Consider the following 15,778-nt stretch of genomic DNA (forward strand, 5'->3'; position numbering starts at 1 on the left):
TATAAAATAGGAATAGGGTCATGTGATACATGATTTAAGGCGCAAATTTAATCAGAAGAACAATGGTCACGTTAATTTTGAGTTACGCACAATTGGTAAAAAGTTACAGGGAAATTAAATATTGTTGCAGCATATGTATTAGTCCTTTACCCCACTTTGTAAATTTTGTTTTAATGATAATAATTAAATAAAAAGCAGGTGGATAAATATTAGGTCTATGGTAAGAGTTGCCTTGATGGTGGCCATGTTCAAATCCGACATTTTGAAGCAGACAAAATTTTTAAAACGCATAACATTGACACATTATTAATAGCAAATTTTACCATAAATCCAACGGTATAACCATTTTTCCTTTATCATTAACCAGCACAAAACTAAATGGATCGCTCCTTACGACTACTGCTTTGACGGAATTGTTAACGACAGATGTGTCAAGTGTAACTCGATTGCCTTTGTCAGGTGTGCTCACTGTGAGCAGAGCATTTGTGCAAGTGATGCACTCTTTTCTGAACTACATATCGATTGTGCTAATATAGGACTTTCTGGAAGAAAGACCCAAGTTCAATTATGACTCAATTCCATTTTGGTCATTTTTCCTTAAATTAGCAACTTGTGAATGCGATAACAAATGCTGGTTCACGATAAAGCAAAAATGGTTATACCGTTGGATTTATGGTAAAATTTGCTATTAATAATGTGTCAATGTTATGCGTTTTGTTTAAAACTTTTGTCTGCTTCAAAATGGCGGATTTTAACATGGCCGCCATCAAGGCAACTCTTACCATAGACCTAATATTTATCCACCTGCTTTTTATTTAAAACAAACTTTACAAGTTGGGGTAAAGGACTAATACATATGCTGCAACAATATTTAATTTCCCTGTAACTTTTTACCAATTGTGCGTAACTCAAAATTAACGTAACCGTTGTTCTTCTGATTAAATTTGCGCCTTAAATCATGTATCGAGATTAAATCATGATTTCGAGATGGCCGCCGTCAGGTATACCCTTACTATAAGACTTCCCCCTAGTCCTAATATATATTCATATATTTGTTATTCACCATTTGTCGTTACAAGAGGTCTTACAGAGCTTTTACTTCCAACTGTATGAAGACTATTCTGTACTTCCATGTGATGTTCTGGTAGCTGTATCTCCTAAACCCCTGGAGCTTCGCACCTACAACTTCACTGAAATACTGACCACATTTAGTACTACTTTCTCATATGTGTCTCAGTCAGCAACTCGATTCACCCAAACGTAAGGTTTACTTGTGAGTATATTATTCTTTTATGAAATTCTCGCGAACCTTATTTCTAAATTGAAGGGTAAGAAGACTAAATTCATTCTCTTATTATTATAGATCCATTTCAATTGAAGCAGTTGGAATAGTTGGAAAAAAAATAAATAAAAAACATACCCTATATTCCAGTGTGCCACAATCGGTATAACGCGCCACACTGATGTGTCCAGCAAAGTGAACAGTGTGACGCAAACTTTTTCCTATTATTTGCAAGAATATTTGTCGAGTTCCTGTTATTTATTATTATTATTATTATTATTATTATTAACGATTTTTCCATGGATCAGCTGTCTGTATACGGTTAAGCAACCACAAGTACCACATTGAAGGAATGAGTGTAATTATTTACTTTAATAGTAATACAAAAGTCTATTTGCTTGTATATTCTACCGGTAATAACTGCATCCGTCTAGAAAGCTAGGACTAACAACAAAGGGATACCAAGTTGTGACCACACACCGCCCCAAATCGTGGGTGCCACAAGTTCTCTTCTACGCCTTAGAACAATAAGGGCTGTAGCGTTCAGGGAGAGAGAGAAACAACTTAATTCCATTGCAGTTATATGCTTATTAAATGTTAATTTATATTTATAAATTGTGTAAGTGATCGTATCGTTTTCTGTTTATTATTATTATTATTATTATTATTATTATTGTTATTAATAATAATTCTTATTATTATACATTTCTTAATACGTTGATTGCCATGTGTATGGAATTCCATACACACGGCTGTCCTGTACAGTAGAGCGTGATTATTTTCCATACGCAAACAATGTAGATATTCCAAGTTTGTTGTGTTCGTTCTATAGGTGTGTATGTAATTAGATACATATGGCGTAGAAATCAAAATTTAATGTCCATGCCACGTATATGAAAAACCATACACAAAGACATTTATGAATAAAGACATTGAGTTTGAGTTTAACGTCTCGTTCAGCAACGAAGCTATATGAGACGTCGGCCTACTGATTAACGTGGACTCCGAACCACGTGAGCTCTCGCCGGGAATCGAAGCCGAGTCTTCCACGCCAAAGGCGCGTACGCTAACCACTAAGGAGCTTATGAACAGAGACATTTATGAGCTAAAACAAAGGCGAAAACAAAGATGTGTGATGTGATTTTGAGTTTATCGTCCCTTTCAGCAGCGAGGCTATATGAGACGTGGACCTACTGATTAACGTGAAATCTGAACCACATGAGCTCCCGCCGGACGAAAACAAAGACCTTTGGAATTGACAATTGTTTGGACATTCCAGTCGAACCTACCTAATATTAACAACGTTTCTAAGATAATTTCGTAACATTGTATTATTTCTTTTGTTGATTAGCTTGGTTAGGCTTATTTAAACACTTTCTTCTTTGCACCGACGTGTCACATCTCTTGGATGAAGATACACTAGCTCTCACTGGAAATCTAATCCAGAACCAATGCACTTGAACCATTTGACCACAACAAGGCACATTTAAAAAGAAGTTCCGATTTTGTTCGGAAAATTGTGATTAGGTGTAACATTTAAAAATATATTTAAGAAAGGGTACGGAGTAAACGCACTGTACTTTCTCGCTCGAATATTTTACACTGACTTATGTTAGGCTGCAACTGTTATTGATACATTTATTTGAGAAATTGCGAATAAAATGATGTTTTGGAAAACTTTGCTAGAAGAAACTTCAGGCCCAAAAGTAAAGTACCCATTGGTCATATTTCCGTTAGAAATAACTTGATCCATATATTAGAATTATAAAGGATATAATTGTATGTGAACTATAAGCAAAAGCGTCTGAGTAATTTGAGAAAATTATGCAAAAAGTCACCCCCAAGAATAAATTATCCCTTGTGGATCTTTTCAGTATAAACGAGCTATGCTATATTGTTAGTGTTTTCATAAAACATTTATTTATGAAATACGAACACAATCCCCTGAGTCGTTCTTGAGAAAATCGCAGGGTAAAACTTACTGTCAAAAGTAATATACCATTTCTAAATTTTCCGGATGAGGGAATTATACCATATAGCTAGGTTATTTATGTAATACGTATTTATAAAATATGAACAACAAACATCTCCTGAGTTGTTTTTAGGAAGGTCATCGGGAAAAGCTCACCCCCAAAGGTAAACTCTTCTATCTGTAATTTTGACAGTATATCGAGTAATTTTTAAGCAAATCGTCGGGAAAGATTTCACTGTCAAAGTAAACTATCTCTTTTGGATTTTTCTTTTCGGAACAAGCGAGTTATACCATATTGTAAGATTATTACAGAAAATATTTTTACTGAAATTAGAACAAATTTCAGTAAAAATACAAATTTCAGTAATAACTGAGACAATTGTCCAAAAAAAATCAACCCTTGAGAAAACCACTTCTTCTGTATGTTATCGGAATAAACTATTTATGCTCTATGTTAGTTTATTAATGAAATATTTTTTTACGAAATATGAACAAAATTGCCTGAGGCGTTAATGGGAAAACCATCGGGGGAAAGCTCCCCCTAAGATTAAGCTACTCCTTCCAACGAGTTGACATATTGTTATGTAATTAATGATACGTTTATTTATGAAATGTGGTTGAGAAAATTGTGCAAAAAGAACGCATACCATACAGTAAATTACACCATATATATTTTTTCAGAAAAATTATTCATATGTAGTGGAGATTTGTTAATAAAATATATATTTATCAAAAGTAAATAAAATCGTCACAGCTTTTTTTTATTTGAGAAAATTGAATTATTTTAAATTTTAATCCTTCAGTAAATTACCCTTGCTTTTAGGTGTCGAAGGACATAAAATTCGAAAAATATTATGTTACTAAAACGTTATGTCTAGAATTCGGTGCAGATACGTTGAACAGTATGGCCTCTGAGTGCGTGTAAAAGCGTGACGAACCGAGAGACAAATAGATGGACAGACATCGAAAAATCATTTTTTTCGCTATGTAGGAGCCATGTAACTTGAATTTATTGAAATCTGGTATTCGGTTTTTATAACTATCACCACACTTTCTTTTTTCGTCGCTCGAATGTGAAAACGAATAGGCCTACACCGACACGTAATGTGATAATTTGTAATCCCCAAAATTTAATTTGTTATGTTTAATGTGTGGTTACTCTTAAAAAAACTTATGCATGTTAAATCATTTTATTATCAGTTTTTCACGCTACTGTATAATTCGGTACGATTATAGTTAATATTCACGGCACCTTCTGGAAGCATTCGCGTTCCTCACAAAGAGAGCTGTAAAATTTAGTTTTGTTTAAAGAAAGCACTCTTGATTTTTTTTTTCCCACACAGACTTACATTTGTTGCACTTGTGGATATGAAACAAAAGGAGAGAGAGAGAGTGACTACTTTAAAAAGAAACACACACACAGAAACACTAGAACAGTTTTTTTCTTCATGACAACGAGCTATCGCTGTGACTGTGTTCCTCACGCTGTGTGTAAAGCTGCAGGTTGCTCTTGTTTTGTTTTTTCCTGTTCCTGACTCTCAGACACTCGCAGTGAGTTGAAGCTGTGTAAAAACGGAGAGGGAACGGTTAAGCATACCATACCATAAACTAAAAACAATCGCTATTAGTAATAAATAGTAAGCTAACTCTGAATAAATACGTCATCAGAAAAACAAAAAGTTATTTCATTATTATATTATTTCGTTTCTTATTAACATAAAAATTATACACTTTCTACAATGTTTTGTAAAGAAAAAAAATGAACAGGACCGGATGGGATTCGATCTGGTGTCAAAACAGTATAAGAATTACTAGTCCGTCACTCTACCCACTTGACCACACAGATTTTCTTTTGTTGCCTATCTTTTTCTTAAGAAATAAATGCTCATGGCTATAGAGCATGTCACTTCCAAACTTAAGACAACAGTTTTTCTCTTTGTTTATATTTTCCGTATAACATCTTGCTTACAGAAGCTAATTTATATTTGGCAGACAATTTACACCCTAGATTTAAGCCAATAAATGCAATATTTTGCTCCAATTTCCAGTGTTATTCCCTCTGCAATCGTGCTGTGCTACTCCAAAAATTCCCTCGAAAACATTATTGCCAGTATACACAAAACCGAACATAATTTTGTTTTTTGCTTATATTTTTATTATTTTATTATATTTTTTGGAAATATCTCCTTAGATGGATTGCTTACTATTATCTCCACGTACTAATAACTGAATTTTACCAATAAACATATGGAAAATGGAATAATTGCGAAAAATTGTGAGTTACAGTATACGCGCAATATTTTTTGCGCATGGGAGTACATACGGGGTTCGCCCTGATTAGCAGGGATAAAACCGTGTACAAAGAAACAAAAGACCTTCAAGAAATGCTATGACAAAGCATCAAGGTAAAGCGAATCGAATAGCAATAATAAAAAAATTAAAAAAAAAAACTATAGTAAGTAGAATTAGTAATAAGGTAAGGAAAATGAGTAATATATCCATACAAGAAACCAATTAAATCATGCAAAACTTGGATGTGCTGTAAAAACTTCATGAGTTCAGGAGTAAAATGTGGGTTGTCCCTACATAATCTCAGGTTGAGTGGGGTGTTATAACGTTAAGCCGAGCTAAAGCAGGGCAACTAAGAATAGATAATGTACCACAAAAGCTAAAATTCGGCGCTGCAATCCCGTTCGAAAGATGATTTTTTTTTTTTTAATTTTAGTTACGAATATGCATGCGTTAGATGGCTGTCCAATCCACAGTCGAGTTAAAAGTATTTCTTCTCCCGATTAGATAGCCGTGAAGTAAAGAGCCAAACTCTGTATCTACATCATATTTTCTTTATATTGCACCACTTAATGAAATGCTTGTTCCTGTATGAATTCAACAGAATTTCCGACCCTGAGATCATCCGAACATTTTAAACATCTTTAATCAACTCTAGGATTCTTTCCCTGTTATGAAATTATCTTATACGATACTGCACTATCGCAAGAATTAATTTGATGTATAAAGTAAACCTTTGAAAACAGGTATAGGAAGTGAACACTTACTAATGACACTGTTTCATGAACAAGGAAACAAAACGTTCATTAATACAATATTAGAAGGGTAAAGTGGATGAAAGCGATTAAAAAAAAAAAAAAAAAAAAAAACTAGATCGGTGGTTTGAATTCTCCCAACAATCTGTGAAAAGTGAGTACAACTATGGTAAATAAAGAGGAAATTAAGTGTTGATAGCATGTCAGAAAAGAAACAGTGACGTAATCTACACCAAGCACTACTGCTTCGTACTAAAATAATGGTTACATTAGAAACAGACCAATCTGAGAAGGTGCTGTCGACTGAGTTGTTAACTGTCGAATAAAAGGCAAGCTAAATCACAATTTGCCTAAACAATAGATGCAAATATATATATATATATATTGCTTTACTTTCTAACGTTAAACTCTGTAGGTATATATGCTTCCTTACTAGTCTGAAAATAGATTTATGAAGCTTGTAAGTGGAAAATACATTTAAACAAAATCAACCAACCTACTGTATAAAAAGTAACAATGGCAAAGAATAAATTTTTCAACAATTGATACAATATTCATTTATCATAGCTTTTCTCAAACTTTTCGCAAATCGATGATAGAATTCGAACCACCGATCTTGGGTTTTCATCATTTCCCTGCACTTTACCATTCTAATATTCTATCAGTGAACCTTATTCTTTCCTTCCTAATTCTGAAGCAGTACCGTTAATAAAATGTGCACTTCGCGTTTCCACAGGTTTAATTCATATATATATGGAAATTGATGTTATGACTATTCTTGCGATAGTGCAGTATCGTGTTCGATAATTTCATGACGGGAAAAGAATCTTAAAGAATTGGAAGACTATTTAAAATGTTAAGTTTGGATGATCTTAGAGTTGGAAATTATCTTCTGTATTCATACAGGAACAAGCATTGCATTAAGGTGTGCAAGAAAATATAATTTAAATCACGGTTTCTAAACCTTTGGTACATGAGCCCATGGTGGTAGCACGCCAGTGAAAAGGGATGTAGATACATCAGGCTGAGACAAACAAAAGTTGCTGTTAACATGACATGAATGAAGGTGGACTTTAGTTCAACATTAATGTACTTTAGGAAAGGAACGAGAAAAGGAACGAGAAACAAAAGTGCAAAATTAATTTGTATCGGTGCAAGTGTGTAGAGAACGAGTTTGGCTCTAGTTCGTGACCGCCTCGTCGGGAAGAAATACTTTTAACTCAACTGTGGATCGGGCATAGCAATGTCACGCATGCGTATCTTATGCATGGGGTTGCAGCTACAAATTGTACTTTTTGTAGTGCACTCTTGTAAATTCATCATCTTGTCGAGTGTCCCGCTTTGGCTCGGCAGTGAGTGCGTTATTACTAGAAATGCAAGGGCTCGAAAAAAAAAAAACTGCTTTTTGGAAAAAAAAATGTTTTTTTCTGCTTCGCTTTTTTGCTTGGGAAATTTTGGACTTTTTTTCAAAATTCTGCTTTAAACTGATAAAGCAGATTTTGTTTCGCTTCTCTATAACACAAAGTCATTTAATTAGTGGTTGATGCCAATAGTAATAAAACCTCGAAAATAAACCAAGAATTTCGAACAGATATTTCAAACAATTTTACTTCTCAACATATCTACATTATGAATTCCAAAGATTAACCATTGCATATAATAAATTTTTTTAACCTCCTATATCCAAAAGCAAGCAGGGTTGGCAAGAACCATGGTTGTTTTTCAAAATGCCAAAAACCCGTTTTGGGAGGGGGAGTTTAAACTAGGTTTTATTGGTTTAAACCAGGTTTTTTGGGTTTAGATATTTTGCTTTATGTATTTATATTAAATATTGACAGAAATAAGTTTGTTTCGCCTTGGTATTATTATGCAACAACGGGGTTATGCTGGAAGAGGTCACATAACCTTAAAGAAGTCCGGCCAATAAATTTCTTAAATTGGGAAACTCCCGCCCTAGCCATCGGGAAAATCCCGTCATTACTCTAAATGTAAAACAATAACGGAAAAATCCTATTATTGCTTTGCATGTAAAATTTAAAGGTCAACGTATCATAATCAGTACGCTAAAACTGAGGTATTAAATTAAATTTAATACGTACATATCATTGAAAGTCCAATTCAAGCTAATGTTGGAAGCTACGTAGGCAATCGATAAATTTTGCCAATTTCTATCAATGTATTTAAGCAACCTTGACTTCTTTATAAAACAACAGGCATTCAGGCATGCAGAAATATACAATTTGGTTTCGTTTCGTATGTTCAGGCTTAACATCCTTACGTAATACCGAGGTTATCAAGGTGAAGACTTTCGCTTAAAGTTTCATCCAAACTGCTACTTTGTTTAGAAGGGTTGTGGTTCGACTGAGAATTGAACATGGGACACCTTGATTAAAAGGTGAAAAGGAAATAGAACTATTGTGTTTTTCAGATGTAAAGCATCACGGGCAGTAGCCAATGCTGTGCGATATTCCGCGCGGTGTTGCCGGATTTCGGACTCCCCTTTCCCTTCTCGCTCTTCCTCTAGTTGAGATTATTACACATACATTGGCAACATTATTCACAATGTAAATATACTATTCCAGCAAACTCAAAGATTTTGGCTGTGTATCCTAGAAGTATATATAGCAACTGAATAACCTACCTATTAACTTATTCCAGTGGAACTGCTAAACGTTCGTCTTCAACACTACTTTCACTATCGTCTATGTCAATTAATATTTCGCCATTGTCTGAATCTGACTCTTGTAATTTTTTTATTATGAGTTCCAAAAATTGTAAACACAAAAAATAATTCTTCGAGCTTCACTTCGTAGCACTTTTTAAAAAAAAAAAAAAGAAAAGAAAATTCCGCACTTGTACTCGGTTTCCTTAAAGACATTGTCAACTATAATTTTGGAGAACAAATGAACTACCACGAAAGAAAGCAACCTAGACACTGATGAATTCTGTTTATGCTAGAAGAAGAGAAGTTGCGTTCCTACACACACAATCAGCTCCTTTGCTTCCATGTAATAACATACTCTTATACTTGATGTAGGTCTCACAACAACAATCCATCTGATTCGTAAGCAACAAGATATGGTCGAGTTTGTTTTGGGTTACAATAATTTATGACACCACTCAGACGCCTGGTGCTTTTGCGTCCCTGCTAGAGGAGTAAAAAAGGAGTACGTAATTGGCCACACATACGTAAGGTATTGAAACGAAGAAAAAAAATCATACTGCGTTTCTTCTGTCGAATAAGGAAGAATCTTGCATGAAGGCAATTTCAAAACAATATTACGAATGTCCCATACCTTCTGTTCTTCCACATGAGCTCCCGCCGGGAATCGTATATATATATATATATATATATATATATATATATATATATATATATATATATATGAATCAAATTGCAGAGGCTTGTTATTTAATTCGATCGCTTACTATTCTCAAGGGTGTAGAAACGGGGGAAAAGCGGGCCTTGACTTTCCAAACTATTTCCAGCCCCGAAATGAGGTTCATCTAGTATATGTTTAGTAAACTTATTTAATAATTAATGCAAATTAGGAACGTTTATAATAAAATAAGATTTTTAAAAAAAGAAAAAAGAAAACATCATCAATACAGTTTCTGTACCTAATTACAAGGACACTGATTTCTCTGTAAATTGGGGGGGGGGTGCATTCAGATGCAGAAAGCATATATGATGATTTTAAGACAAATTGCATTCAAATTATGCCTAATATTGCACATTTACAAATAAAATGAGGGGCCCTGGCTCCCTCAGTCCCCCCAGGATCTCTCACTACTATATTATTGCATAATAATATCTGAGTTGATATTTTTTCGAGTTTTTTCCTTTTAGTATTTTAACCTACATAAACACAAAGTCGGATAAACAGACTGCTAGAAACAGCATTTGTTTTCTTATGAATAGCTTATTGATTTATCTCTTACAATCCGCTTTTCAACTTCAGTACTGTCAAGATCCGTCTTTTGTTAAGGTAGCATCGAGGAAACATAATATGTGTATAGTATACATGGTGAGTTAAAATGCTTTCATATTCTGAAAGAGGTCATTTGTTCTGTTTTTAATGTGTGAAAAGCTTTCCTCCCCCTGAAAGTAATGTTCCCCTAGAACAACCTGTTGGTTACACCCCTGATTATCCTTTAATAAAAGTTGAGTTCCATTTCCAAATCGAAGAAAAATCCACTGGAAATTAGACGGGACTCAACGCTCGTTTTACTAATTGTTTTATATGGAAACCTTTCAAAGCGTGTATCATGACAACCAGTTATCATAAAAAGATGTAGTTTTCACGTATGTGTTCGTAATTCTTTTCTCTACTTCGTAAAGTGAGCAGTTAATGTGCTAATACAATATTTCTAATAAGCGCCTCTGCTATTGTCAAGATTCGCAGTAGCGCGAGAAGTCAGCGTGCAGAACTGCTTGTCGCGAATTGTCAACACCGCTCAAAGCCAATTGGACGCCGCGTAAAGCCAACTCAAGGCCATGCCGCTTCTCATCTGAAATCTGTTGTAATGCAGATGGTTTGATGTGTGGAAACGTCACCATGAAGTTCACACGATTCACATTTTTCGTTCTTTTTCTTTTTTTGGTTTAAACCAGTTGTTTATTAAAAACAAAAACAAAACAAACAAACAAAAAAAAGAAAAAAACAGCTTGTGAAAAATACACAAATAACTAGCAAAATTCTATGTAGTATTTTTACTTCAAAATATTCCATACCCTCTTTTTGGAACAAAATAAAATTAAAATAAAACATAAGAGAAATAATTAGATTTATTTATATGACACACTTAAAGGCTGCACATCTAGAGCTTTTGGTTTTGTATATTCTTGAAATTCTACAGTTTTATATAACCACCATTATTCAGTCCAAGTTTTCTGAATTTTTCACAAGAGGGATTCAACATATGAAGGGTGTGAGGCAAGAACATGGTAACCCACAATTTTACTAACTTTAAGAAATTAGAAATTTTGTGCTGCACAATCCATTTTGAATCTGATTTTTCACATAAGACTATACATGAAGAACAGTGTTCGAAGTGGGGAAAAAAGCAGAGGCGGTATGTTTTACTATGATTTTGACAAAATACCTGCTATTTAAATATTGTCTTGGTCACTGAAAAACCAGAGACGGTATGTTCTCATTACTGAATAACCAGAGGATGAAGGATTAAACGAAGCGGTATGCGTTGCTGTCTATCTGGTGCTACATAACTCAGCAATTGAAAATTTGTTGGTTACCATGTTTTTGGCTCACACCCTTCATATCATTACGGAACTCTCCCCCCCCCCCAACACCAACACCACCAAAAAAACAGCACTACGGAATATATTTAAGATAAATACAACTGCACAACAAGCATGACTGAGTGGAGCTTTTGCGCTTCTATCGGGAAGTCCGGGATTCAACCCAGCATTCGACCATTTTGACAAAGCTTTTCTTCATTCCATCTGTGAAGTAGAAATAGTGCGTGCACTGTGAGTTGGCCGATTTCCTTTATTATTTTTAAATCGTTATTATTACTAATTACCAGCAGTGACGGTTTTGCGAAGGTAGTCTGGGAGGCAGTCTTTCGGACTGATGCCTGTTCCCCAAAATTACGAAATGTCTAAAACAAACGAAATATCTATTAGTTATGTCTTTACTCAAACTTTAAGCTCCCGTCAAATAAAAATTATGAATGTTTAGAAAAACTAAACATTAGTAAGAAAAACCCCTCCCAATATACTTTTCTAAATCCGCCATTGATTCTAGTATGAAATGATCTTCAAGGTTGTATCCGGAAGATTATCGCTAAATATATAAACGAAATGAAATATTAGTTATGCCTGTACTCAAACTTCAAGCTCCTCCCAAAGAAAATTAGGACATTTTAGAAAACGAAACAATCAAAGAAACCCCTCCCAAAGTACTTTTCTAAATCCGCTACTGATTATTTGTATAAATTAGTTCAAGGTTGTATCCGAAAAATTATTGCTAAATCGTTGCACAGCTACAGTATAACAGAAATGTGGAAGTACGGTTTGACGGATATATTGAAAAACGTACGCTTTGACGGATATATAGAAAAACATAAGTTTAACTTTTGCGCTAGAAGCTAGAGTACCTATACTAAGCTCTTAGAAATGAAACACGGATGACAAACTAAAATGATCTAGAGAAGAAAAAAATGTCGATAACTCAAAAGTTAAAATTGCCCTCAAATACTACATTATTCATGTTAGCTTTAATTCGTAAAACATGTGCTCCATCCATCTTGATGGTGAAATTCAGAGCGAAATATAGCATTTAGGTCATGGAATTCTTATCTAACTATAGAATATACTATAAGAAAGCTATTTAGATAGAAAAATCATGAAAATGAAAAAAGCCAAAATTTCCAAAATTCGTTTTTTTTCCACAAAAAAGCCGGCTTTTTATGTGAAAAAAACCATCGATTCAAAAAAGCCTACTTTTTTTTGCATCTCTAGTTATTACATTCCACTCAACCTGAAATTACTACTTGGCGACGACCCGCATTTTATTCTTTTTTTTTATTTTTTTTTATCACACCCGTCTTGTAGCTATTCAATTTGTTTTGTGTATGGATATCTACTCGTACTTTCCTTATTATATTTTTTTTAGGTTTTATTGCTGCCCATTCTTCACACGGGTAGAACAGGTTTATCCAAAATATTTGAACTCCTTTCCCCTTAGGATTGCGTTTTAATGAAAGTATTTATAAAAACACGTAACATAGTGTAATGTTGCCATCTCTCTCTTTTTATTTCCTTACTCCATTGGAATACGCACCTTAATGTGATATGATAAAAATCTTGAGGTAAGAGTTGTTCCAAGATTCATTTCAAACGGGTATGCGTTTTACCTGTTCCCTCTGCGTATACACGGACATCAAGGGTTTAATGAATGAGTTAGAAATCCCAACATAATCCATCCGATTGGCGTATTTTCATACTCATCTCAGTCTAAAAGCAATTTACTTTATAATAGAAATAAGCTGCCATCTATTCCTATGGTACACACTGTTTCGATGAAAGACTTACGGGAATTTCGCACTCATTTTAATTCGTGTCAATTACAAAGAACGTGTCTGGCAAATTTGCGGAGATGAAATTATTGCAATATTAGTTGGTCTGCAAGGTAGATTTACAAAGTACTTTTTTTGGGGGGGGGGCATGTGTGTGTGTCTTCGGGACTCAAGAGCAACATTTCTCATAAAAGAGTGCCCCCTCCTCCTAAAGGTCATTCAACGAATCTTCTGATCCTGATGTAAACATTGCAGAATTGTATTACTCCGCCAGTCATCGGATGATTGGCTATCGGTCAGCGCTTCTTTCGAGGAGCACGTGCTTGTACCCTGTCGATGTTTTACTTATTCCCCGCATGTGACCACATTGTTAACTGTGAATCGCGCTAAAGTTGGGTCAAAACCATTTTCAATGCATGCGTATTCTCTTTTATTGCATTAATTCAATTTAGTTCTTAGATAAAGTGTTGTTTCTGTTGTCTAATTCTAAGGAATTCTGGTAGTGAGCCTTATAAGCAAGGACTATTTTCTTTGGCCCCATGGGTGTTCTAAGGCTCTCTAACCAATAAAATCAAACAATCACCACGTGTATTTGTTTACATGAGGTACTGAACGTTCCTTGAATAAACTTTAGTCATTTAAGCCCAGTACCCACTACGTCAACTATGAGCCTCTGATCGATCCTGCAAAGGCGATGTTTCCATCTCTTCACATTAAGTTGGTCTCATGAAAAATTTCGTAATGCAATGGACAAAGAAGGTGAAGGATAAGTACCTAAGACCGTGTTTTCCAAAACTATGTGATGGTAAATTAAAAGCAGTTTTCACGGGACCTGATATTCGCAAACTGATCCATGATGAGTTGTTCGAACACAGTTTAAACGACGGAGTTAAATACCTGGCGTGCTCTTTTTAAAGTAGTAAAAGGTTTTTTGGGGCAAAAATAAATATGAAAATTACGAGGCTCTGGTGCAGCAACTTCTAGTTGTATATGAAGCTTTAGGATGTTGTACGTCTTTGAAAATTCATTTTCTTCACTCCCACATCAACTTCTTTCCAGAAAATCTTGGGAGATGTAAGCAACGAAATGGGAGAACTGTTTCACCAGGATATAAAGAACGATGGATATCAAGGACGGTGGTAACCTGCAACGATGGGGAACTATTGCTGTTTGGTGAAAAAGGACCCAGCATTTCATAAAAGGAGAAAGTAAAGTTGATGGCTTTATTTGCAGCTCTATTACATTAGAACTTATAAATTACTCGGAGTGTGTAAATGCTAATACACTAACAGAAGATCTTGTTTTTTAATTGGTTTAATTCAATAAATTAATTTTAAGATTTTTTTAAAAAAAATTGAACGCCTTTCTTGAATCAACTGTTGAATCGAAGTTGATTCCCTTTTTGTACTCACGCATTGGCCGATTCACCTTAGGATAGCTCAATTTGGCTATTATGGTAAATTTGACAACTATACGTTACACAAAAATACGAGCTAATGTAGTCATATTCGCACTCAGAGACATAAAATTAATCAGAATCAGTGAGTTCTGTTTCTGTAGCTTTTGAAAAGTTTAAAAACGTCGGCCTGGGTAATGGGAAATCTTAAAATAGAAACTGTCCTCAATTTCAGAAGCGGAATTTTCGTAGACTGAAATAAGTATTTAATTATTTTTCTTTAGCAGTTTATATACCAAATATCACATCTCCAACTTAAGCAAATTCTCACATTCGGAACTTTGTGAATAAATAAAGGAAAATTTCAACATAATAGAAATTGCCCTCTCCTCCTCTTTCGAAGCGGAATTTTCAGGAATGATGAAATACATGTTTTCTTATCTATCTATTAAAATGCTACAACAGCAATTAAAAGCGCCTGAGTTCCAACCTATAACTTTAGCTTTCAAATCTTTCATTTACGGTTGTGTGTGATTTCACGTTTAACAGAGAAACATGTTAAGTTTGTGTACTTTAAATAAATAAGTTTAGATCTTTTTCATAAAGTTTATGATATAAAATTATTGTCTAAAGCCTTTGTATTTTAATAAGCCTTCTATAAAATAAATGCACGTAAATTGTGCTTCCATCTTCCGAGCTCTTTTAAACTATATGTTGTGGACGTTTATATGTTTGTGGTCAATCCTTTCGACAATGAGATCTCGGAAACTACAGGCTCTAGAAAGATGACGTTTTCACTGATAGATTGGAAATTTTGCGTAGATTTTCCAGCTCTAATTGAATATTTAAAAAAACATGGCCATTATTTCTTTATTACATTTTTAGGATACATTGGAAGCGTTGAAATTTTAAAAAAACTAAAGCATCATATCCTACGCGTTATACATTCCAACACCATACTGTTGTATATGTCTCAGGCGTTTGTTTCATGGCCAAATAATAATGAAAAAGGAAGGATAACAGTTTCTTCAGTCTAAGAT

At 34.4% G+C, this 15,778-nt stretch overlaps 1 protein-coding gene across 1 annotated transcript in view; it reads right to left on the minus strand.

The window, feature by feature from the left end:
• Positions 1–15,778, minus strand: part of eff (ubiquitin-conjugating enzyme E2 eff) — a 114,802-nt gene that overhangs the window by 55,998 nt on the left and 43,026 nt on the right. The gene's annotated exons all lie outside the window — the stretch shown is intronic.

The sequence above is a fragment of the Thermobia domestica genome, chromosome 1, assembly GCF_964235325.1.
Source record: "Thermobia domestica chromosome 1, izTheDome1.hap1.1, whole genome shotgun sequence".
Taxonomy (NCBI): Eukaryota; Metazoa; Arthropoda; class Insecta; order Zygentoma; family Lepismatidae; genus Thermobia; species Thermobia domestica.